Here is a 26,304-nt window from a genome sequence, read left to right as displayed (position 1 = left end):
CGTGGCCGCCCCTGCCTGGGCGAGGGCGTTGGTGTGCGAGGATGGCGAGGGGGAGGTGGTGTCATTTGTTCCCCGAGTGATATTTTTGAAGGGTGCTGGCTGCGAGCGTTCGCCGCGCTCAACCACGCGTTGGCACAATCTGTGCCGGAGCAGGCAGACGGCTTGTGCTCAGCCTCCCCCGGCACGGCTCCTCCTCCACCGGGAGCAAGGGGAGTATTCGGCCGCTGTCAGCGCCACTGACCCCTCGGCCAAAATAGCTCCCAAAGGATGTATTGTGGGGTAATTGCCGTGATAACATCTTGTCTGCTGGGAACCGGGCGGAGACCTCGGACGGCTTATCTTGCCCCCGGCTGGGACAGCTCCGACCACGCCGGGGGACTGCAGAGAGCCATGGGTCACAATGCTATCCCTGATGGGTGGCACGGGGCGTTGCGACACAAGGGGACACCAGCTCAGCTGATGCCCGGCCCGGCGGCTGCGGGCCCGGCCCCGTCTCTCTCCGCGCCGCAGCCTGGAGGGAGGTGACGGGGGTTAATCGCCCACCGCCTCCCCTCTGACCCCTCTGTGGGTTTTTCTCTTGTATGGTCATTTAGCCGTCCCCTGACACAAAAGGGAGCGATTAAACACAGCTCAGGCCCTTCATGCTTTAGTGGATTAATTTGCTGATCCCCCACGGATTAAAGGTCTCGACAGGATCAGCGGGAGCAGCGGGGCAGACCCCGGCGGGAGGAGGCCAGCGATAGTCCCGGGCAAGCCCCAGCCCGCAGCAATCTCCCTCTCCTGGGACCTCGCGGTGTCACCGAGCCGTGTCAGGGTTCAAGGCATCGGAAGCTTGCCTAAATACCGCACCCCCAACCCTCCTGCTCGCGTTGCCGACAGCCGAGGGATGCAGGGTCGCTATCTCACAGCTCGCTCCAGGGAGCAGAGCCTGTTCCTGTGCACCCACCAAAGGCGAATGGGGGCAGCGCGACCGGCTCTTCCAAAGGAAAGGGGGAACCGTGGCCACTTCGGGGGGCTACACCGCAATGAGGGGGGAGCGCCGTTGCCCTCCCCAGGCCTGCGGGAAGCAGAGATTGCATCTGCCTTTAATTACTCCCTCTCTGCATATCAGATGCTCGTGCACCTTCTGCACATGAATGCTGATTAATTGCAGGGTTAGGCTCCGAGGCAGGCCGGACCACATTATTTCTGATGTTTGCTCTTTTCACGAGGAGAATAAATGCCATGAATCCACAGTAATCAGTGGCTTTTAGCTTGTCACTCTTATGACACTCTTTACTTAGACCAGGAAATGGCAAATGTGGTGGAAATAAGAACTTTATTATCTTTTTTTTTTTCTTTTCTCCCAAAAGGGAGGTGTGTGGTGAGGAGGGGGAAGAACGTGGTAGGGGCATCTTGTGGCAAAGGGAGAAAGCAGCTCCATTTTCCTTGTGCCTGAGGAGCTGTGCTCTGCCCTGTTTCATGAGAGAGAGAAGAAAAGCAGCTACACCATCTTTGTGAAGTGAGGACGGGATGGTACATCAGGCTGGGGCTGTCCTGGAGCAGTGGTGGCACCCTGGGCACAGTAGGGCTGGAAGGCAGAGGGGTCTCTGCCACCCTCCATAGCACCTGTGGCCTTGCCTGAAATGCCAAGCTTAGCATGCACTGTATGGCCACATCCCAGGACAGATGTCCACGTGTGCTGCATCCAGTCTTGGAGACACAGCCCAACTAGAGAGGAGCAAGACCGGGGGAAAACCCAGAAGGATCATCTTAGAACGGGTTGGATAGGAAGGGACCTTAGAAATCATCTAGTTCCAGCGCCCTCATTCCAAGGATGCTGGGACTCCTGGCAGGAATGGGCTCTGTGAGATAAACGGCAGCATCCCATAGCATCTCCCACCACTCATCCCTCGCCTTCCCTCGCCAGCAAGCCCCGTTCTCCTCCCAGCAGAGCCCCATCGGCTCAGGTGGGAAACCCTTTCACCGCCTCCCTCAATGCCCTGCTACCGATCTCATTGCCACCGCTTAGCTCAGTGCGAGGGCAGCCCTCGGCTTTTCAGCAGCGAACATCTGGCGTGCGGCGGGCGGCTGGCCACCGGCCGCCCCGGCCCCCTCCCCGCGCCGCCCCGCCGGGGATGCCCGCAATTAGGCAGCCCCGAGCCCCTGGCCGTGGCCCCACTCAGGTGAGTGCCCGGTTCCGAGGATGGAGGTGTAATTAAGGTTAATCAGAGGGCCGGGGGTCAGGGTGGTGGTGGGGAGACCCAGCGAGCCTAATGGCGGCCGTAATTAGGCAGCTGTGGAGAAGCAGTTAATGAAGACGGGAACCGTTAATAAAGCTCTTCCTGAGCAGCCTTCTGGCCCGGGTAATTGAGGGATTTGCAAGTGCCATCTCCCCCTTAACCCTGTAATGAGCAGACCCATGGCAGCCCGCGTTAACCCTTCCAGGGACAGAGGCGGTGGCGGTGGGGCCATCGGCCGCTTTGCGGGGATGTGCCAGCAGGGCTGGGGTCGTGGGATGTGGGTTTGAGCATCTCTCCTTGCCACCGGGTCCCCAGGGCTTCCTCTGCCCTGTGGCTTCCCTGGGAGCCCTTTGAGCCATGCTCAAAGCGGCTGGCAGAGACTTTTCTCGCAGATGCTGTGGTTTCCCACGCCTGCCTCGGCATTATGCAATCCCCCCCCAGCCCTCGCCGCCCCCCCGGCCCCACCACCCACCAGCGCCGGGATGTCATCATCAGCCCAGGCCCTGGGAACCCACATTGTTAGCTTAGTAAATAGAGAAATCCCCACTCAAGCATTGCAAATGAGGGCAGAGGGGGAGCTGGGGAACCGCGCCGGCCACGGCGGGCCGCAGGGTCTCTCCCCTCTCTCTCTCTCTTTGAGTTGTCAGATGAATTCAGTGGTTAACAAAGAGCAAGGGAGGGAGCTGAGCTGCCGTCGCAGCTGGGCAGGGCGATAAGAGGAGGCAGGACTGCAATACCACCACTCCAGCGAGCAGCTTCGGCCCTGCAATACCTGCTGCAGGTGGGCAGGAGCCTGGTGTACCCCCGAGGCTGTGCTGGCCGTGTACCTGAGCATCAGTAACTCTGCACCCTGAGGCTTGTACTGCAACAGGGGGTGACGTTCCAGGGAGTGAGACAGCTGGGGAAAAGCAGAGGGGCCGGGGACACATCCCATCCTTACTTTGCTTCTCTTGCTGCTGGTTGTACCTTCATGGCTGCAATTTCCCAGGGAGTCCTGGGGACCCTGCTGAGCTATGGGGACCCTGCTGAGCTGTAGGGACCCACAGTACCCAAACACTTGTGAGCATCCTGAATGTGTCAGTAAGGAAGTGAGACAGATCAAAAGACACAGAAATGCTTTTATTTTGATCTGAAATAGAAAACAAGCACAAAGAGGCTGTTTTTACAGAGTGGTGATTCTGCTTCTCTGAATGGGGCATGAAAATTACTCAGTGAGTGGAGCATCCAGTGACCAGTGCCAGCTCTGGCAGCTGTGATGCTACTTTGGCTGTAACACAGTAAAGACTCTCTTGGCCCTACCAGGAGTTTTCCTTCATCTCTTAGCGGGGATCCTCCTGTTTCCCTCTAGTTCTGGGTTTCTGCACATGCAGGGAGGTGTTGAGAAGGGCACACCTCCCTGTGCAAGGTGCACAATGGCTGAGAGCTGCTGTACAAGTACATCCCACTTGTCATTAGTGTCTGGAGCCAGACTCCACGCTGACATCACTGCCTACCTGACTGCCTTGCAGCAGGTAGGGCAACTGGCAGGGTGGAGGTCTTTAAAATCTTTATTAAGATGTGGAGCTGTGGGTGTCCTTGACTTAGCCCAGAGCTGGAGAAGGTTGTGGTAATGTCTTGGGAGCTTTGCAGACTTTCTGGTGCAGTGAGTGGCGGTGCCGTTCCTGATGCCGAGCAGTGCTTGAGGTCCCACTGTCACCATGCCCACAGAGCTGCTGTCCACAGGAATCCCAAGGGTTGGCACAGCTGGAGGGTCAGGAGGAGCCATGAGCCCCTGGCTGGGACCGGACACCCAGAGGTGAGGGGGTGAGATGGAAGCACAGCTTCAGGGCTGTTCTCTCTCCTGACAAAAAGCTTTTGCTTTTTTCTGCATCTGTCACTGGATGGTCAGGGAACTCTGCCTAGAGGCCATGTTTTTCGAGGCCATGGTGACTTGTGAGGGGTTGGAAGATCTCGGTCTTTGGTTTCTAATGCTAACCTGGCTTCATTGAACTGTTCTGTTAAACTCTTCAAATTGTGTGTTTCTATTTTAATAACATGGTGAGGTTAAAATTAAAAAAAACGCCTTTCTGCAAGCGATAGCAAAAATGTTTCACTCTGTATCTCTGCCCCTGGTTTCTGCTGGTGCAGCTGGACTAACAGTGGATTCAGAAGCCTGGAGGGGCCCCTGAATTCCTGCCAGGGGGTTTGTCAGAGCACTGTCAGCTTGGTCACCGTAGTAACTTGTGCCATTGGCTTACCAGGACCAAATCCTTACCCCAGCATAAGCAAGGGTAACTGCTATTGCAATGAGGCAGCCAGAGGCAGAGCTGCTCTGATCCTGTACTGGGAGTGAACCCCACACTCTACCCTGTTTCAAGGGTTACAACTGGCATGTGGCACCACTGTACCAAGGGTGCCAACCCTGTGCCTGTCCCCAGGCAGGAACAGACAGGTGGGGAGCACACTAGCCCTTATCTTCAGGGCTTTCCAGGATGTCACGTGGTGCCGAAGCCTGAGGCTTGCTCACATTCCGACCTCTCCCCAAATCTCTTGGGCCTGGCTTAGGTCATCCTCTCCCACCAGATTTACTGCTGGTTATACTGGGGGGATTGGAAGAAGCCAAAACTTGCCCCCCCTAAGACAAACCCAAAAAGTGGACAGAAGTTTGTCCTACCCTGTACAACAGTGTGTGTGGAGGGGTGGGAAAGAAGATGCTGTGATGAGAGAGCAGCTCTCGGGTATTTAGGGTGGCCTTTTCTTTTTTTGAGGAGAGTGAATTCCTATTAAATCATAGATAAATAAAGGGGAGAAAAAGACTCAGAGGAAACCAAGTGGTCTTCAGTACCTGGTACCTGCTGGTGTTGAGCATCTCCAACATGACCTGGTAACAAATATATCCTCCCACCAATTATTTACCAGAAAACCTGCTTTGGCAGATCCCACATCAAATAAAACACATAGATTTTTCATGAGAAGGTTTATTTATTTTTTTTGGCTCTGTGTTCCATAAAACACATTTACTCAGTCACATACAAAATACATTTATCCAGTTTCTTTAAAACAAACAAAATAACCTCTCCTCTCCATCTGGCCCCTCTCTCTGCTCCTTTCTAGCCTGGTCTGCTTCCCTATTCCTCGCAATATGGAACATGACAGGGTATTTTCAATGCTATTTTTGTCCGTTGTGTCATAGCTTATATTTAAAATAGCATTTAAATCTGCCAAGTAGTGCGGTGTTTTAAACTGCTGTCAGACTGAATTTCTCCTCCTACATACCGCAGATTTCAGCTACGAGTTAAAGACAGCTGAGGGAAGCTTTTGAGGAAGGGGGGAGGTGGAGGTGGTTGGGGACCAGATTGTCTGCAGGTGTGAGGACAGTCAAAGGATATTAATAGGGTAAAGGGAGGCTAGAGGGGGGACACAGCCCCAAAGAAGACCAGGGAAGGTGCACATGGGAGTGAAATTGCCTTCCCAAAGGCAGGTCTCACTTGGGACAAAAGGCTGTGATGGTGGGACCAGGCATGTGCACCCAGAAGCTGTGAAAGTAGGAGGTCCCTGGTCTAAGGGCAAAATGAGTCCCCCTACTAGGGGGCATTTGCTCTGCATTTGCTCACCTTGCAGGTCCCAAAAATAGGGTTGACTGAGCCTTTAGTGAGAGAGCAGAGGAGGAGGTTGTGCTGCCTTGCTTGCATTGGGGTTTATTCTCCCTTTCTTCATCATTTATTTTTTGGGACACAGCTGACATCTGGAAAGCCCTGTGGTGAAGTAGTACAATCACGTCCATGGTCAATCCCTGGGAAAGGACCCGTTCCCCCTGTTAATGCCTGTGGGGATCTAAAAGTCTGCTGGTCCGTGCCTTTCCTACCATGAATAAATATAACAGACATCCCCAGCAGAGCTGGCTTGGTTGCAATCACATTAGAAACATCAGCCTAACCTCTCCAATTTGGCCAATTCAAACCCCCATGATCCCTCTGAAATCATCTCCCACTGGAGAAGGTGCTCCAGAAATGAGTCTTCTCTCACATCCGAGCCCAAACCACCTTTGCTTCCTATGTTCAACCTTCAGCCCTTTACTGTAGGTGTTGTTGTGCTCCCTTGGTGGCCAGTTGTCCCCTTCACATGTCCCACTCTACCCACGGAAACATCCCAGCAGCAGGATGGGTCCTGAGTGATATCTCCCATCCTCTCCCCCTTTGCTCTGCTCTGCCCCATGATCATCCTGCTTGCATGTCTGTGTCATAACAAGATGCATCACGTCATTTTGCTCCCAGTTCCTGGCACACAAACAGCACAGGGATTCCCAGGCTGTGGTCCCTGTCACTGCAGTCTCTGCCACCTTCCTTCCTTTTCCACTTGTCTGGGCTCAACTCCTTTCATGGTAATTGTGGATAGCACAGGAAGGACCAATGCAGGTGGGAGCAGCCTCATGCCAAGCCTGGTGGGCATGAGTCACCACCCTGCTGCAGAGGAGTTCAATATCTCTTCTTCCCCACGTCATTTTTGGCTGCAGTGGAGGTCTGGTGCAGCCCCACCAGAGCAGCTGATGTTCAGGAGGCGTCTCCTCCTGCACCCCTCTCTGCTGTAAGAGCTCCAGAGACAAGTAGTGTGAGGTCTCTCTGAGCACCTTGCACAGCCCTGCACCTTCCCCAGTGCCAAGGGGACCACACCAGGCCCTGATGGCCACTCGATCCTCTCCAGTGCCTGTAGGGATGGATGTTTCATGGTGTGCCCCCAGCCTGCAGGTGCCCCCCACTTTCCAAAGGGGGTTTGGATTTCTCTCCTGCAGCTGTCCAAGGCTCATTTCTTGCTCCATCTCTGCTGGTGTTTCACCCTCTCCTGGGACACGTGTGCCTGCCGTTGATATCTCCTACTCATCCTCTTCTGTCAACACCACCTAAGGAAGGGACAGATTTAATTTTTAGAAATGTGTTCTCTGTGTCAATAACTCCCCCTCGTCCTCTTCTGGGTGCTAGGGGTATCTGCTCACCCATCTTCTCCTTCCTGCTCCTCATGCAGATTTCACCCCTCTCTCCACCCTCTCTCCTTCACCTTTTTCACTTCTACCTGGAGTTTTCCATCTCTCACCCTTGTTCCCAGAGAGAGAGGTGACCCTTCCCACTTGCTATGTCATGCAGTGCCACATTCCTCGACTCATCCCTGTGCCAGCCCCAAAAACAGCTCTGCCACCCCTGGGACAGGATAGCAGAGGCATCTCCATTACACCCTACGGCTTGCTGGGCTAAGGCAGGACTAGCGTCAGGATCTCTTCCTTTGGGATCACCTCACACCTCCAGTTTGTTCCCATTCCCCAGCTCAGTTCAGGATAGGATGATGCACCATGAGTGGGGGTGCCTAGTTGGGTTTGGTTATTTGTTCCCCCAAAAGGCAAGGCTAGGGAAGGGGTACGGCGGGCTCCACGATTTCATCGTGGCGCGTTAATCAGCCGCATTAAAATTCCGAGACAGCTCCTGCCAAAGTGGCTGCGCGCCGTGCAAGGTGGCTGGGAAACGCCGGGAGCCGTGACAGGCAGGCGCAGGCAGACAAAGAGCTCGCTCCGTCACTCCGGGTCTGCTCCGGGAGGAGAAAACCAACACACGCGCACACACACACACACACACACACACTCCCCTCCACGCCACCACACAGCCCCACGCCGCCCGGCCACGCGGATGCCACCAGAGCCCACGGTGAGCAAGCGTGCAATGACCAGCGAGCCTGCCAGCATCCCAGCACCATCCCAGGGGGGATGTTTAAGCTGGTTGAGCAACCCGACTGACCCCACGGGTTTGCATGGTACCCATCACGGGGGACTGGCGTGTCACGGTGATGGGACCACCCCCTGCTCAGCCCCCGGCATCCCCTCCCTGCGTGCGTGGGGAGCGTGTGTCCCCGTGGGGCGTGAGCCCCCAGGACGAGGGTCCCCCCAAGCCTCACCAGAGCCCCTGCCAGCTGTAGTAATGCGTTTTGCCACAGGGTGCCACTATGGCAAAGCTGTAAGGCCGCCGGGCCCTCAGCCCTGTTGTGTAAGAATACCTGGCGTTACCCGTGTTACTCGTGGTTTCCTTCTTCCCCTCGGTTCCCTTCTCTCCCCATGCCCCCCGCAAGGAAACTGCGTCAAGAGCCCCCCAAATATTCATCCAAAGGGGACAGTGCTGCCAGGCGACCCCTGTGCTGCGGGACAGAAGAGGGGATGCTGGATCCCCTCTGAGTTGTCCTGAGAATGACACAGTGAGGACTGACACATCAACATGGCATTGCTCTGTCTCCAGCAGACCTTGCAGAGAGAAGAGACTCTGGAGGCTCTGTGGGACCATGTGCAGTGCCAGTGAGTGAGGGGGGTGCTGTGTAACCCAGATGTCCAGAAACAATGTGCCAACCCCACTCCTCTCCTGCATCTGGGGTGCTGGGCTCTGGGGATGTGGCTCCCCAATAAAGGGGGTCTGGCTCCATTGCTAGGAAGCAAGTAAAGGGCCTGGAGAGGCTACAACCATTTATCTCCTCCAGCTTTTCTGCAAGGATAGATCTGGCCAGACCTGTCCTCTCGCAGTTGGGCCTGTGAACTGCCTGCAGGAAAGGGGATGCTGCAACAGGGGCACCCCATCCCACCCCAAATAGCCAGCACTCTGGGAACAAGCAGACTAGGTCCTGCACCCTAAGTTTCTCACCTCCCTGGCACACTCCAGCCCCTTTCCTGCCTCTCCCCAAAGATGAGGAGATGCCACAGGGCAGCTCAGCCCTGCACCCATGCGAGGGGGACAGCACAGCTCAGCCCAGGGAATGGAGCTGATGAGAGCTACCCAGGATCAGTACACGAACATGAGATTTTTTAGGGTGAAGAGTGCTCTGCAAATGGCAGGCGGTGGGATCCTGTGTGCTGCATCTGCCGCGGGCGGAGAGAGAAAGAAGATTCGCTTCTTCCCTTGCTAATAAAGTCTGGCTGAAATGACACAGTATAATCAGTGTTTACCTGGGAGTTTACATATGGTTTGTTGTAATTATAGTTTCAATTCCTGCTTTTGCATTTTTTTTTTATTTTTTTTTTCCTAACATCTATTTTTCAATCAGTAAAAGTAAATACTATTTTCAGCCCAATGTAATTCTTCCACTCCCGTGGCCACAAACACAGCGAGGAGAGCGATTCCATTTGCGCGCTGTGCAATTGAGCAGAGAGAGGAGCCCGGCGGCTGTGGGGCATCAGCGAAGCCACGGCCGAGCAGGGACGTGGGGATGAGGGGACGAGACTGCCCTCCCCACCACCAGTCCCCCAGGGTCTCCACCCCACCTGGCAGGGCTACCTTTGCCGGTAAAAACCAGCACCAGGCCCAGACACTGCTTCCCATCGCATCGGCATCGTTAAAACCCTAAAGCTGCCTGGTCGGAGGCAGCAGGGAAGGGATAAGAGCCATTAGGTGAAGCATCATTTTTTTCAGGGCTGGCAAAGCTTTGTTCCAGCTTGGGGACTGAGTTGGCACTAAAAGCACTGTGATCCTCGAGATTTAATTTCAACCCCCTCCATTTTTGTGTGTGTGATTTATAACAAATCAAGGATGCTGGTGTCAGGTCCCCTTCTTCACCCAACTATTGTCACACACACACACACGCTGATTAAAACCACCCGGCCCCTGCCGGTTCCTCCTTGTCCATCCATCAGATGCTCTGGGGACAAACTTAGACATCCCACTCCTGGCCCACACCTCCACCCATGCATGTTCTGGTGCCCTGGGTTTTAAGCCAATATCGGGTATTAATTTGGTTTGCTCATATGCACATTAAATATATACAAATAAGTTTATTTTTGTCGTAACCTAAATCCTTGTCGAAATAATCAGGAGCTCTGTCTCAGGGAGGAATTGGGCATTGTTTGGATGCAGAATAAACATGTTGCCCTAGAGACACACAGAGGGTTTCTGCCTCGGCCACTCCAGTTGAATATTTGCTGGTTCAGACACCGTCTGAACTCGGTGCCAAGCAGAGCTGCTGCTGGACGCCAGTGGGCAGCTGGGCAATGGTGTCGAGAAGGGGATTGAGGAGGGGACCCTTCTCCTGCTGACAGGGTCTCAGCCCCCCAGGGGAATCAAGCTGAGGCCAGCAGCCCTGCCTGCACCCCACTACACCCTAGCATCCTTATCATCCTCATTTTGGGGTTAAAAAATAGGTGATGAGGGTGCTTCTCCTGGAGCTGTGTCCTCGGCCTCCACACTCCCACATGCCCTGCTGCCAGCTGGAGAAAATTTTTGTTTTTAACCATCCCCAAAAAGGGCTGTTTTCTCAACAACAGCACAAGGTAGCCTGAATATCCCAGGGACCAAAGGGGAATGTTTCAGAGAGGGGTTTGGGAGTGGACCCTTGCCCCCAAGACCCCAGCACAGCATGCAGGGAGCTGGGGCTGTGGCTGTGCGGGAGCGGAGCCTCCCTACAGCAGCCAGGGCTCCCCGGGCGTTTGGAGTTTGGCTGCACCAAAAAACGTCTGTCCCAAAGCACCGGCAGCGTTGGCCGATGAATTCCAGGGGGGCTGAGTTTGGGTTTTCCAAAGGTAGGAGGAAGGAGGGGGAATATTTGCTGGGTCAAGAAAAACATCCCTCTCCCACCGCTGCCTGACACTGAAAAGAAAATTAAAACCCAAGCAGTTTTAAAAAGATAAAATAAAACATTGTTTTATCTCTCACTTCCACAAAAAAAAAATCTCTTCTCACCAATCTCAAGCACGAATATATTTTGTTAGTACGTCTCTTGAAAGCCTACCACACTCAACCTTTTTCTCCCCAAATTAAGAATGAGCTGGTTTAAACTCTCACCCAAAATATTTATTGCAAGGAACAAAGATATTGGAATTGTGTCTAGCATTGGATTTCAATTCTGCCTTTCAGGCTTTTATCTTTTCAATCCAAATTTCAGTGACAATAATCCAATTTTGATTGACATTAAAATTATTTATTGTCACATTGTAGCTGTTTAATAAATTGTGCCTGCTTTATTTTTTGGCTTATAAATACTGTATCTTTACTACCTTGGTGCTTAATTCAAGGGAAGAAACCACTTCTGAAGGCAGGCAGCAAGAGTCTTAGCCCAGGCAAGATATAAAAATACCCTTTTACACACATGAACCTGAAGAAAGAGCTGATTCCACCTTTTTACTAATTTATATATTTTAAGTCTCTCTGGTTTATACAATTTTGCTTTATTTTCCAATGGCAAAATATGCTCCCATGAGCTACATGTAAAATAAAGATTATTTTAATCTCCTTTCAGATACAGAACAATTATTTGTCAGGAACATTTAAAAAATCAGGAAAACAATTCATGACATTTTCGTGATCCAGATTTGAGAGATTTTTCACCATTCTGGGAGTGAGTTCATAAAAAAAAAAAAAAAAAAAAAAAGAAAAAAATTAAAACAAAGCCAGGCGACATCCATTTCAGAGTGCCATTAAAATCTGGGTCGCGTTGCAAATGATTTTCTTTTTTTTTTTTTAATTTCCACAAATTACTGAAAGTTAAAAGAACCATCATCCCATTTTACTATTGAAAAAAAAAAGAAAAAAAGAGAGAGAGATGGAAAATTAAAAAATAACATAGAAAAATGTAGCCGTTTTAGAATAAACCAAAAGCAGTTCCTTGGTAGAAATATTTCCCTGGGTGGAAGATTTCAAGCCTGTGTCCCAGAGATGCATTTTGCTGGTGGGGGAACTGCCTTTTTGCACTGGGTACCAGGGGTTGCTGAGGGGTGCGGGAGGATGCCAGTGCCCAGGGATGCTCTAGGGACACAGCATCTCACTCCATGCTTGCAGCAGGCAGAGGAGGCTTTTTACCCACTGTGTAAATGCCCTGAAAACCCTTTTGGGGGGAGCCTGTTGGCAGATAAAGGAGGCGTCTGCCAGGAGAGAGTGGGTTTGTTCCCCAAGCAAATCAGGGTGGAAGGTCCAGGGCCCCAGTTGGGCTTGTAGGATCAGGGAGGGATGCAGGGCAAGTCAGGGAGCAAGGCTGGTCTGCAGGACTGAGTCTTGGGCACCTCTGCACCTGCTCCCCAATGCATAGACCGACTGCCACCCCTCCCCTGCAGCACCCTTCCCTCCCCAAAACTATTCCAAAGCCCGAATCTACATCTTGTTACATCTACACAGGTTTGGTCCTGACTCTGTTATTGATGCTGCTATTTCAGGGTGGTGTTGGGGTAAGGCCTTCCCCACAGGGACATGGGGTGTCTTGGGGACACAGACCCTCAGCCAGTGCCAGGGGGGAGAGCGGGGCTGCCCTGCATCTCCCTGCTGATGTCCTGCACTGCCTCTCCCAGTGCCAGGCGGCCGCAATGGCTCTGGCAGCCACATTTGTTTACGGGCTGAATTTGTATTAAAACGGTTCATTATTTTCCTGACTGGCAGGTTTCCAGGGTCCGTGCTAGTTAATAATTGCTGCCAATTAAACCTTCACAAAATATGCATTGCAGGGATGGGGATGGGAGGGGGACACAACACGCGAGGATTTCTCCCAAGTCCACGGATGGCTCATGCTGCCGCGGAGGAGCCCCATGGAGGGTTGAGGATGCAGTGTGGCATCACTGCTCGCCACAGGAACCTCCCAGGGTTGGGACAGCAGAGGCCCCCGAGATGGAGATCCTTTCAAGGCTGTCGCTGCAAAGAGGTTTTGTCTCTTTACAGAGGCCAAATTTGCAGCAGGTGGAGGGAACACAGCAGGATCCATCCCAGCCCTGTGGATTGCAGCCCCTCGACCTTGCAGGTATCAGCTTGCCCATCCCAAGCCTTGATCTACCTGCTCACCCTGGGCATGTATGTACGCAGGGTGGGCGGGCAGGGCTTGTGACATTTATCCAACCCTAGACATCCCACTGCAGCTGCAAGAAGGCTTCTTTTCAAAGCACAACTCCCTCTTTCCCTACCTTTCTACTTGTTCCCTTCCACTGTTGGAACACCCTCTGTCTCCGCAAGCCAGCGGACCATCTCCTCCAAATCCCACCCTGACCCCACTTCAAACCCAGACCCAGGCACAACCTGGGAAAAAAGCATTTCTCAGGGGTGAAACACAAGCAAATCTCCGTGGTCCGAAACCCACCTTGGGCTGGGTCTGCCCAGCTCCTTCCACCTGTGACCTCGGGTGTCTTTTACAAGCCGTAAAGACGCGAGCACATTTCCCGACCACCACTTGAAAAGCAGCCAAAGAACAGGAATTCTTTAGAATCATTATTTAGCGAACGCTCACCCGGCTCTTTGAAGCTGGGAAGCTCGGCAGAAAGGCTGGGTGTTCAGGCGGGCTGTGGCTACGGGAAGGCTGGGGGGAATGTTTCTCAGATGCTAAAATCGCTCGGAGAGATGCAGGAGCAGGAGCGCGTTCGTGGGGAGGACGGCTGACGGGGAACTGCTGCCTTTCAGAAAGGCAAATAATCGCAGCCTAGGTTAGCTTTTCTGTCGAGAGAATAATTGTGCTTCTAAAGGCCCTGATATGATGAGCAGCACTGCTTTGAAATAGAAATAAATACATAAATAAATCAGAGATCTTGGACTGATTAAGGCAATTGCTTCCCTTGCTTTTGCAACCCCTTTGGGTCCTGGTTCCCAGAGCCAATTACATATTTAAAAAGTTTCTCTCTGAAAAAAAAAAAAAAAGAGGACTTGCAACTCTAAAATAAAGTTTCTTTGTGGTTGCCTAATGAACGGCAAGGGCCAGGGCAGTTTACAGTTATTAATTGGTTTTAAATGGCTCCAGCTCTGTCTCAGAGCATTATTTTGAGCTGACCACAATGTGCCTGTGCCCTCCTGGCTGCCCGACACGGGGTCAGGGCACACTGGGCACTGCTGGCCCGAGCCCCTTTGTGTGGGTGAGCAGCCAGCCCGCCTCCCCCATGGCCTCTCCTCCTCCTCCACCCCATGGTCAGCACTACAAAACCTCCCTGGGGACCTGCCAAGCTCCCACTGTCTCAGCCAGGGTATGGATGCAGCCAGTGGGGAGAGGAGCTGGGAAGATTCTGAGGATGCTCAGCCATTGCTTTTCCAAATGAATTCACAATTTCTCCAGCTCCCTTCTCCCTTCAGTGTGACTATGGGAAAGATTTGCTTTGCCACCCACTTTCCACTTTATCCCCCACCTTGGCACACTGCAAAATCCTCCTTGCTACCCAAACCCCAGCTTATTTCTAGGTTCTGCATGGCCACAACACATTGGAGTTGGGCAGCCGGCACCAGTCCAGGGACTGCCTAAGCATTGCTTGGCACATCACACCTGACACCACCACGCACCTTCAGACACCAACCAGGCAGAGAAAAGGCTCTATTCCTCACCCAAAAAACTCCCAGGGAGCTTAACTGAGCAAACAGTTTCTTTACCATGAGGATGGGGAAAATAAATCTTTCTCCCAGCCCAAGGAGGTGCAGAAACCTCAGCCTAAAGCGAGGCAAAGCTTGAGCCATGGACCTCCTTGGATGTCTTCTCCCTGAAAACATGCACTATTGACAGCAGAAATTATGTTGGATTGGGTTTGGGATGTAAGGAAACTCTGGAGATTATTGATATTTTCCAGAGCTGCTTCCAAACCTATTCTTGGGCTTGAACGCGTTGCGTGTGTTATCTCCAATGAAGAGTTTCAAGCTTTAATTCAAAAAATAGCATTATGTTTATAATACTATATAAGGTTTTCTCCTGGCTGTACGCACGGGACTATATATGTGTCGGTGTGTGGGTGTGGATGTGTGTGCAGGGATGGAATGAGACAAACAACTCAATCTGGAGCCGGTGGGGAGGAGGAGCCGCACACGCAGCCCCGAGCAGCGGCTGGTTCCCTTTGGTACCGGTTCAGTTTCTATTTTACCAGCCAGGCAGAGTCGTCTGAATAAACATGTTATCATTGGGACCAATCCGTACATAAACAGGCGGTGATGTTGTAGGTGCAGGAATACACCTGGGGGTGCATGGGGGGGGGGGGTGTTCTCCAGCTGTTGAATGCTGGAGATGGGGCTGGTGCGTGACAAGATGCCAGACGGCTTTTCAGCACGTCAAATCTGTATCTCAGCACTTTTCACAGCGCAGAAAGGAAACAGTAATTAAGTGACAGGACTTACACGACTTCTGCGTCGGAGAACCCTTTCAGTCCTGTGCACGTGTGTGTTGACGTGCCCCACCCCACCAGGTGTGGCCTCACCGCTTTTTAAACACAATCCTGATGGTTTTGTGTCATAATGGATAAATTATTCAGCAGAAAAAGTGTTTCCCCCATTCTGGGATTTTCCTGCTAACACCGCATTGGTCATTTCTGTTGGTCCCTGCCCAGCTTCACTGGTTTTATAAAATGCTCTGGAATAATACCGGGAATAGCAGCGTGTGGGAAGGAGAAAGGTTTTATCTGCATGGGGTCTTCCATCGCCAGCTCTGTTTCTATGGATATCTGAATGGAGTTTATATTTATCTCTCCCGTTTGAGCCATGTGTGTAACTTCAGAGGAGGAGGCCAAGAGAGGAGCTGCTCCACTGCTGGCTCTGCCGAGCCCTGACTCCTTTGGGTCAGCAGTGACAGGTCACCCAGGTGGGCAACACCAGCAAAAAAGTCACTGAGAGGAGGGGAAGCTGCAGAAATACTTGGACTAGAGCTTAACACAGCAGCAGATACTGTGTCCGGCAGGGAAGTGGCCCCTCTGCAGCCCCCAGACACCGGTCAGGGAAGTCAGGGCAGGAGCATCACTCCTGGTCCCCAGTCCCTCCCACAGCTGCCCTGTAAATGTCCAAATTTCCTGGTAGCGAGGGATTTTCCATCTGTCACATTGTCCTTTGCTGTCAGGAGAGGAGTCGGCACAGCCCTGGTGCCGGGGGGAGCATGCCGGGTGCCGGAGCAGGTAGGAGTGGGAAGGCGAGCACATGACTCGGCCTGGCCCCGGCGCACCAGCTCCCAGAGCATTACCATGATGGCTCCATCATTAATTGATCAATCACTGGATGACAGTTAATTAAGTAGAAAATAAAGCTACTCTGCCCGGCCTGGCATTAGTAGGCAGCGGCATTAGGATTTCTGGAGTACAAGGGGGAAATTAAAACACAAAGACACAGCTGGAGGAATAACCCCATTGCTGGTGGCTGGGGGTGGCAGCCTGGCATGATGCTCCCTGGGCCAGGACGTGCAGGCAAACCCTGCACGACAGCAGTGACCGTTCTTGGCTTCTCCCCTTCCCCAGAAGCTGGATCTCACCCTCCAGGCATAACTCCCATTATCCGTGTGCCCCTTCCCCAATGGCTCTGGTGCTGGGCACTGGCCACCAGACCCTCACCAGCCTACAGATCTGCAAAGGGGCTTTTCCTTTTAATCCTGTTTTCTCATCTCTCAGTCCTGCCTTGTGGGCTAACCCACAGCCAGGTTGAGGGAAGAGAGAAAGCCAGATAGAAAGCATCCTCTTGCCCCCCGCTTTGTGTGCCTGGGATTGTCTTGATATGAAGAATTATGGTTTTTGTTAAAAACTATTACTAATGAGGCGTCTTTCCTGCCCTTAATTGTTGCCAAGGCGATGACCCCAGCCAGCCATCTTTAATTAACTTAGACTAGATCTCCTGAAATGAGTTCCTCGGGTAAATTGCTCACCACAGCTTTCAGGCACGGAGCCGTGTTTGCCAAGGCCACCCGCTCCGGCGCGCTGCCACAACCACCGGCAGAGGTGATGGCACGGGCTGGTGTCCCCCCCTCTGCCTCCCCCTGCCACCACCAGGCCAGGTAATCCAAAAGCCAATGGGTAGAAACTCAGAGTAATATGGGGACAAGATGAAGGAGTGACTGACGCCTGACCGCGGGGAGTGGGATGAATGTGGATTTCTCCGTAAAATGGGAATTCTCCCTGGCTGCTGGCTGCTCCCATCATGGGGGCTGTGGGACCGGCCGCATGGTGGCTGGCACCTCTCCAAGCGAAAATCACATTTCCTGCCTGACAGATAACGTCGGTCAGGAGAATGCCAAGGACGATTCCTGAAAATGCCATAATTGTTTTAATCTGATGGCGGATAAAAGATAATGATGCTAACAATATTTAAACGTAATTATAGTTTCCTGCGGCTGTTGGGCTCTCTGAATCCTCTCCACTCAAGTGGCTTTGTTTACGAGCAGCTCCAATAAGGCAGCGCCAGTTTTCCTCCTCTATTGCCTTCACACCTGCACCTCCATCGAGGCAGGCGGTGGACACATGCCAAGAGGCTGGATCTCCTCAGGGATGAGTACTGGACAGCTCTGCAGCCCCCCTGGCTCTCCTGTTTTTGGCCCACTATCACACATCCTCTGTCTCCTGGGATGTGATGCCTGCCTTGGGAAAGGGGCTGGGATGATGGTGCTTGGACCATGGCAACCCCAGAAGAACAGGGATCTGTTTGGGAGGTTTTAGGGACAGGTGGTAGAAGTAAATTCCCCCCTCCCCCATTGGGACGGGATAGGCATATGGTGGCTGATTTATACCAGTCACCTGTGTCAGAGCTGTGCCCTCCCTTTAGCCTCCAAATCTCATCCTCAGCTCCCCTCCAAGGTAAAATCCCCAATATCGACACAAAACAACAAAGCAGGACTAAGGGAATTTTCAGGAATGATTTGCTGATGGCAAACAAATAAAAGGCACTGGAGGTGGATGTCTGGGGGCTTGCAATCTCCAGGAAAAGAAAATGGAGGAAGAAGAAAATGGGATTAATCCCTATATTGGAGACCCTCCTGCATTGGATACTTCTACCACCATCTCAAAGGAATCCCCCCAATCTTTTTGAGGGGATCGAATACACTGGCAGCCCAGGTAGGGATAGAAGAGGTTGCAAAAAGAGCTTGACCTAGTGCGCAGAAACAAGTAGTGAGAAAAGATGAGATTTAAGCGAGGTTTTTGGAAGAACTTAAATATGAAATGGCTATTTCAGTAGCTGGAGTCTAGCCTCCTGTGTGAATCAGTCTTTGTAAATAGGAATGGAGGATAGCCAACTTCCCGAAAAGGGCTCTACGGGGGGTCCGGAAAACCACAACGTCCTGAGTTTAATGGGGAAAACAGATAGAAATGGTAACAAAGAATGGGGAGAAACAGCAATAAACCTGATTGTTTGGTAAATAAGGCCGAGCCTGTTGCCGAGAAGTGAAGTTTGAAAAGCAGCTGGGGAATGAATAACCGGTTAAAAGTTAGGAGACAAAGTGGCATAACAAACCCAGGGGGTTCCCAGCGCCGAGGGGTCAGTGCCGGAGCCCCCGCAGCAGGCAGGAGTGCGAGCCTTTGGAAGTGCCAGGAAAGAGGGAGGAAACAGCAACAGGACAAAATCCACTGCTGCTCCAACACTATAAAATCTGCCACTGTACAGAGGGGAAGGGTCTCACTGTGCTGATGAACTTGGCCTTCAAATGAAGGAGGAATTCGATGTTGAGTACAGAGAAAATCCACTGTAGGCACATGGCAGTGAAACAGCTACATCCATCGAGGAAGAGCACTCCAAGGCATGGGTATGACTTTGAAAAGATCAGCTTGGTCACTGGCAGGGGTAAAGAGGCACATGGCATGTCAGCAATGATTCAGGATAGACCAGAGGAGAGGACAGGGATGGGTGAGGGAAGGGCAGGGGTTGGTTCACCCTGTGCCATGTGGGTCCCTGCTTCACAGAGGGCATCTCATGGGGCTGGGGAGGCAGAGGGGCAGGAAGAGGAGGACAGTTGGAGTTGTGCAATAGCTGCCATCTGAGGAGGGAATAAATAGAGTAGGACTCCAGCCTGCAGAAAGAGGGGCTTGGATGTGCCAGCTGAACACCTGGCACAGGGAGCTGCTTTGGCAGCCACCTGGGAGGATGCAGGGACAAAAAGTTTAGAGGGGTTGGAAAAGTAATTGGGAAAGAACAGAGAGGTGCCTGGCTGCTGGAAAGGCTGTGAGCCAACTAGGGCTAAGGGCTCTGTAGAAAGTAGGGCAAGAGCAGACAAGAGAGTACCCTTTCCCCTCCACTGTCCTGTCCCCTGGCCTGACCTGGGACACCTCTGGAGAGGCAGTGACTCATCCCCGGAGTTGCAATTGTTTTGGGCGCTGCCCGTGGTGCTCCACTCGTTCCTGGAGCATCTCTGCCCCCCAGAGCCAGGGATGCACCTCGAGAGGGGACCTTTTGCTATAGCACCAGGAAGGACGTCCTCCCTCCCAAAATACACCTCCAGGTTTCCCAGCAGCTCGTCCCCACCCAGCTGGGGTGGGTTCTCACCAGTTAGCTGTATCTCCGTGGAAATCCACCCAAGACACACATAGACAACTCTTTAGGCAACACCTCGTGACGATGGTTGTCCACCCTTCTCGACCACGCAGGACAGAGTCGTGGATGGGGGGGTGGGTCCCGGGGAAACCCGGTCTTTGCCCTCTCCGGCCCCGCAGCCACGGTTCCAACCAAACCCGCGGCCGCGGCCACGCGTGGCCGGCGCAGCGCGTCTCCACGGGCTCGGCGCAGCCCCGACGGGGCGCGTTGACATCTGTAACCAACACGCCGGCTCCGGCAAAGTCAGGGCTGCCCGGCCAGGCGGAAAATTAACACTGACATTGAGTTTAATTAAACAAAACAACCAGGCTGCGAGCTGGAGCGGGGACGTGGCGGCAGCTGGAGGAGCCGGGCTGGGCGCGGTTCGGGACCGACACCCGCCGCCGCCCGCCGGGACGAGCCCACGTCGGCAGGACGGAGCCCGGCGTGGCTCGGGAAGCCGAGGCCGGCTGGTTGGCTCGGCTTCCCCGCCGACGCTGCTGTCCAGGGCCGGGAAACACAATTTTCCCTCCCCATTTTGCCCGTTTCTTTGCAAAAAAATGCGCGGGGCGCAGCACGGCGGCGAAGGCCCACGCGTGTCTCTCCCCCGGCGTGGAACGGGACGGGTACCCGGCGGGCTGAGGCGTGGGGGTGAGGCGACGGGCTCTCCAGGGGTCGGATTTCGTTGAAAGGAATTTGGAGAGATGCTGACCGACTGACACCCATCCCCGCATCGGCTGCGGCCCCGCGCCTGTCCCCGGCCCTAAATACAAGAGGTTGGAAACGGTCTAATGCGGGCAGGTAGAGCCCGGCAGAGCATCCCGGCCCAGCTGCTCCCCGCCTGGCAGCGGAGCGTCGGGCAGCACCGGCAGAGGGGGAGCCGTGCCAGAGGGGGCCGTGGTTTTACGCCTCTCGGCTCCGAGTTGGGTCGGACGAGGCAGAACCGCCCTGCCCTCTGCCTTCTGCCCTCTGCCCTCTGCCCGCTGCCCGCCGCCGACCGCTGCTCGCACCGCAAATCCTCCGCGGAAGAGCTGAAATTAGGGCGCAGCTTCCACAAGCCGAGCGGGGGGCCGGTGTCCGGTGTTTAGGGCTGGTTTTCGCTGACCCTCTCCATCCCTCTGCCCCCTCCGAGAGCTCCCTCCACCATTAAAGACCCCTCGTGTTCCACCCAGCCCGCTGCGTCTGGGTCCTGGAAGCGAGGGGTGATCCCTCTGCCGTCGGCCTTCTCCTCCTCTCAGTCCACAACTTTGGGTCTTTTAGCCTGGTCATTTTATTTTATTTAACCTTTTTTTTTTTCGAGTGGGGGGAGGGAAGGCGTGAAATGTCGGCTTTGAAGGATATTTGTAATAACATAACCAGCAAAATGAATGTCATATTTTTGCTCCAATGAATTGGATTTCCTGAAATATTGTCTCCGTAATGATGCCTTTAGGCTCCTCTGGATTAGATAACTCTCCAACCACATCAAGGAGGCTAATTATCCCAAAGCCACTTTTCCACATCTATTTCACACACCTATGTGTATCTTATGTTCAGAGACACGATACTCTCCCGAAACGCCACAGGGACGCTCACCAGGAGGGGACAGACGCCCACCCCTGCGGTGTCCCGGCGCCGGGGGGAGCCCCGTCGAGCATCCGTGACGCCACCAAGCCCAAATCCCCTCCCAGCCAATCCGAGAGGCCCGTCCGCACATCATCAGCCCGCGCTGGCCAATGAGGGGCGGCTCCGGTGGGATCCCCTCGACGGCTCGAGGTGCCCGCGGGGCTCTAAAGGGGCTCCACGGGACCCTCCACCCCGTCGGGCACCCCGGGGTCGCACCCTCGGCACGGGGAGGGGGTGACACCCCCGGGAAGCGCTGGGGCAGCTGCCCCCGAGGTCACACATGGGGGTGTGGGAGGGGATGAGATCCTCTCAGGGGGGTGGAGGTTCGAGGGGCAGAGACCCAAACAAGAGGCGGGGGTTTTCCCCGACTCCACCGAAACCCCAACGCCCCCGGGGGGATGCGGGCAAAGCCGCCCCCGCACACTTGCAGGAGGAGCCCAGGCGGCCCACGCGTGAGTGCCCCCACCGCCACCCACCCCCGCCCTGCTCCGCCCGGCGCGGGTCTCCGTCCCGGCTCTTTGGTTGGGCCGGGCAGTCTGTACTTCGGGATTATTCATCTCCTGCAAGTTTTTTGTTAGGCGGCCCTGAAAGGCCTCAAAGGCTGGGAACACCATTCTAATTACGGGGAAGCACAGCTTATTTAGAAGATAAAAAGAGACTTGTAGTCTCATAACAGCTTCTTATATCCGTCAAATAAGGATCTCTAATGACGGGGTGAGAGCCAGTGAATGCCTAAAACAAACTAAAAAAAAAGGAGCGAAAATAAAGCAGCCAGGGGCTTAAGATATATTAAATTACCCTGATTAGGAATTTAGGCCGTGGCTCGAGTCTGCTGGAGAGGCTGGCGAGGGGGGGGGGACGGAAAGTGCTGCTATTCATTTCTGGGGAGAGGGGTCAGTAGGTCGGAGGAGTTCACAGGGCCTGGCTCTATTCTTATGCTAACAGAGAATACAAGCGCTGGCCTGGAAAATAGAAATGAATTTGCAATAATCCGAGCCCCTCTGTTTGCAAGACGAGCGGCTCTATAGCTAATTGCAGCCCGGCCTCGCCCGGCCTCCCCCGCCTCGTTGCGGACAGTTGTAACGATGCATGGGAGATTAGAGCCCGAGGGGTTTTGGGGGGGGATTTAAGCCGTCTCCACCCCCTCCCTTCCCTCTGCCCGATGGTGAAATATTCCAGGGCAGGCGGTGGTGTTTGGGCTGGCTCTGCTCGCAGGGAGCGGGGCCAGCCAACTTCTTGAACTTCCCCGGAGCCGCGCAGGGGAGCGGCCGCCGGGCAGCGCGATGTGCCGGGGGAGGGAAGGGGGTCGTCTCTGCGCGGCCACGGGGCCGGGGGGTGGGAATGGGGGAAGGCAGCGCAGGTCCCAGAGACGGGGGGACCCCCATTGAGCTGCCGGTGACAAGCAGTAAATCGGGAAAGAATAGCGCATGGAAACGCGCCGTCGGGGCCGCTGGCCGGCCCTACAGCTGCCGCCCCGTCTCACCGCCATCAGAGCCACCGTCTCCCCGGTGGGATGCCCGGTTCCCACCCTGCATACCGACGCCTCCCGCCTCGCACCGGAGGGGTCTCTCCCCTCACCTGAGGGATCCTTCCCGCACCCAAAAGGTCCCTCCCGCACACCGCGGGGTACCGCCGCCCTCCGTTCCGGACCCGCCCCGTCGGCAGCTCGGCGGCCTCAGAGTGTTTCAGGACCCTGGACAGGGGCGGGGCCGCCGTCGGGGCGCGGCGCCGCCGGGTCCCCGCGCGTTCCCCGACCGCGTCCCGCCGAGCCAAGGGAGGGGGGTCCTCCCTGGTCCGGCCCGATCATGGCCTCTCTCCTCCTTTTGCCTATGTTACTGGGCTGGGATCACCCCCACGGTGGCCGCCGAGCCCCGGGGCCGCGATGTGGGCGCGGGCCACTGTTTGGCTGCGGGTGGGAGCCCATGCCGACACAAACACACCCACCCGTGCGGGGAAACCGTGTATAGGGGACAAAAATGCAGCCGAAGGGTTGTTTTAATGAATATCGAGTGGCTCGGTCAGCCTCCGCCGCCCTCGCCGGCATGCGGGCTGCTCCCGGGGCTGGGAACGGTGCGGACTTTCCGCCGTGCCCCGACGGTGAAACGGGGTGACAGAGCCCCGGGGTCACCTTGCCCGGTCCTACCGACAAAGAGCCGGCCCTACTGCCAGAAATAGAGTCCTCTCTCGTTAAGCACCTCTTCCCCTCCTCCTTCTCGTCTGTGCCTGGCCCCAAAGCTGGAACCAGAGATGCTTTCGGGTGACGGCTGTGCCTGGGGCTGGAGGCAGAAGGCGGTGGCGGCACAAGCGCGGTGACAGCCCTGGACCTAGACCAGGACCGGCTCCGCAGAGCCGGGCCGGACCCTACGCTCCGCATCGCTCTTAGAGCAATTCTGTCGTGAGCTGCAAACTTTGCCCGGCAGCTCAGGGCTGTCACTGCCATCCCGATACTGGAGGAATCGGGCACAGGAGGATGGAGAGCGGATTCGGGGGCTGCTGTGGGCCGGGGCCGGGGCTGCTGGGATCGCTCCAGCGGTCGCAGGTCTCAGGATCCCCACTTTTTCAGACTCTTGAAATTCTCTCACTCGAGACTGAAATTAAAAGGATGATTCCCGTAAGTGGCACACACCGGACAGAGTCATCCCTGCTCGGCATTGTCCGTGCCATGGGGCTTCTCCCGAAGCCTTCACTTAACACTTGTCGTTTTAAAAGGCAGAACCTCCGAATTTTATCCAACGGTCTATTCTGAAGGGCTACTTAAGCTTAAGAAAATTGTGTTTCAGGTACATAAAAAAAAAAAAAGCTTAACCCCCCCACACCACAAAACGTACATATAATAATAATTAAAAAAAAAAAAAAACCAACAAACAACCAAACAAACAAACCCAACCAAAGACCAAACAACGGTGTTTCTAATTTCCAACTGTATATTGAATTGCTAAAAAAAGAGGCGGCATTATTTGCAATAATAATCTATTAACTGGATTTGGGTGAAATGTTCAGCAGAAAAAAAATCATAACGGGGTTGCTCTGAATTTTCTCTCTCCCGAAGACATACGGGGAAAAGATATACTCGAGGTTTTAAACATTGTTTTGGAAAACAAATTCGCCGATATTTTTATCTCCTCTGCAGTGGGACACGGAGATGATATAGCGCGATTTTATTTCTCGACGCCGGACGGAGTTTGGGTTTCCCCCTCCCCAAAACAACACCCGGTCCGGCCCCGCACCTTCTCCCCGCCTTGTCTTTTCCAGCCAGAAATAAACCACCGAGGCGGAGAAAAGCGGGCTTATTTGCTAGAATAAAAATCGAGTTTATTTACAAGAGAAAAAAAATGTGTTTATTTGCAAGAATAAAAAGTGTGTTTCTTTTGAAGAATAAAAATCTGATTTATTTACGAGACCAAAAAGCCTGTTTCTTTGCAGAGTGGGGACCCGCTGTTCTGGGAGGTGTGGGACACGGGGCTGTGCCGCGGCTCGGGAGCACGCAGAAAAGGGGGTGTTTTCCCTGCCGAGTGCCCCCTAAATGGGACTGGGGTTCATTCCCCAGCAGGTCCCCCCGGGCTGCGGAGCGGCCGCTGCGAGGGGCTCCCGGGTACCGCACCCAGCCCTGCATCCGTGGTACCAGGGCGCTTCCCCGCTGTCTCATCGCAGTCGTGCGGGGATTTTGGGGGCGTGGGAGGACAAAGGTGCCCAGGAAGCGTCCCCCCTTTCCCACTGAGGGTGGATTGCCCCACGGATGCGTTTTCCCCTGCCCACGACCCGTCGCAGGCTGTTCTCCTGCCTTTCTCGCAAGGACGGGAGAGCTGTTCCCTCTTCAACGAAAACCCGGGGGGGTGACAACGGGGCGCCTTGCTGTGCCCCCCTCGCCGCAGGGCGGCCGGCGAGGAGGGGAAGCCCGGCCAAGGTGAATCCCCCCGTTTCAACTGCGAGCGAGGGGCGGTGGCCTTCCCCGCACCCCCCGGCCGCGGGTGCTGTGCCCACCCCGCGGTCGGATGCGCCCCACGGATGCCCGGAGTGTGTGGACACCCCCCGCTCATGTGCACACACACGTGTGCGGGACACACACAGATACCACATAATCCACTCCGAGGTGGATTACCCGCGGCGTGGCACACCCACCCGGGTACGGTGCGGGGATGCAACACGCGTGTGCGGCACATACAGAGGTCGCGGACACACCCGTGTCCACAGACGGACACGGACATCGGGTTCACACCCGTCGTTTGCAGACGCACCCCCAGAGGCTGCACCCCGGCTGCCCCCCACCTCCAGGAGTAGCTGGGACCCCTCAGCCAGAGCCGTGCTCCTTCCCTGCACCTTCCCTCCCCAAATCCACTGATTTTCTCTCTCCTTTTCCCCACTCCACCCACCCCACGAATTAAAGGCGGCGGCTGAGCGGGGCTGCAAGAGGCGGTGGCTGAAGGCCCTCCGCCCGCTCCCTTCCCTGCACCAGGTGAAAGAATACAGAAATAGGTGAAAAAACAGAAATAGCCCCAAAAGAACACTGCCCGAGGTTTGGCTTTATTTATTCCTGTGTGTCTTTGTGCTCTGCAGTCCCAGGCCGGGCTGGGCGAGCCGGGTACCCGGAGGGGCAGCCCCGGTGGCGGCTTGGCGGGTCGGGCGGTGAGAGAGGGTGATGGGGTGCCACTGTCCGCGGCGGGGGGCGCGGGGAGCCGCAGGTGCTGCTGGCGGGAGAGACCCGCAATGGCTGTTTGGGTGTTGCATTAAAGCACGCTGCAGTGCGCACACTGCGGCCCCTCCCCCCGCAATCTGCCTGTATGCTAATGACATGCAAAGCGACTCATTTGCATGTTTATCTCTGTCAATGGGCAAGCGTGGCGGGCGCGGTAATACGTTTCCCACCGTGGCGTGGAGGCCTCCCCCCTCCCCGAGACCCTGACGGCCCCGCCGGGCAGGGCAGGGCCAGGCAGGGCGCTACTCCAGCCCCGCCGCCCAGCCCTGGCACCACGGCAGGTACTGCCACAAAATGGCTGCCGGGGGGGCCCTGCAGCCGCCCAAGCGCCTAATTCTGCCCTCCAGCAGCCCCTGGCCCATCTGTGCCCCCTCCCCACAAACCCATCGCCGGATTTTGTGCTTAAGCAGCCAATCGGGGGCGCGGCACCCTTCCCCCCTCCATCCCTCCTTCCCCCCTCCATCCCTCCTTTTCCACCCTCCATTCCTCCTTCTCCCTCTCCAGCCTTCCTTCTCTCGCCTCCATCCCTCTTTATCGCGCCTCTATCCTTCCTTTTCCACCCTTCATCCCTCCTCTTCCAACCTCCATTTCTTCTTTT

At 54.8% G+C, this 26,304-nt stretch overlaps 1 long non-coding RNA gene across 1 annotated transcript in view; it reads right to left on the bottom strand.

The window, feature by feature from the left end:
* Positions 1 to 5,163: 5,163 nt before the first annotated feature.
* Positions 5,164 to 26,304, bottom strand: part of LOC113947679 — a 23,303-nt gene continuing 2,162 nt past the window's right edge. The window contains exon 2 of the long non-coding RNA XR_003527833.1: positions 5,164 to 7,098. This is a non-coding gene — a long non-coding RNA (uncharacterized LOC113947679). The remainder of the gene's footprint in view (positions 7,099 to 26,304) is intronic.

Source organism: Corapipo altera, unplaced genomic scaffold, assembly GCF_003945725.1.
Source record: "Corapipo altera isolate COAL_440 unplaced genomic scaffold, ASM394572v1 50, whole genome shotgun sequence".
Lineage (NCBI taxonomy): Eukaryota > Metazoa > Chordata > Aves > Passeriformes > Pipridae > Corapipo > Corapipo altera.
Note: the sequence above shows the minus strand (reverse complement) of the source record. Positions and strands in the feature narration are given on the sequence as shown.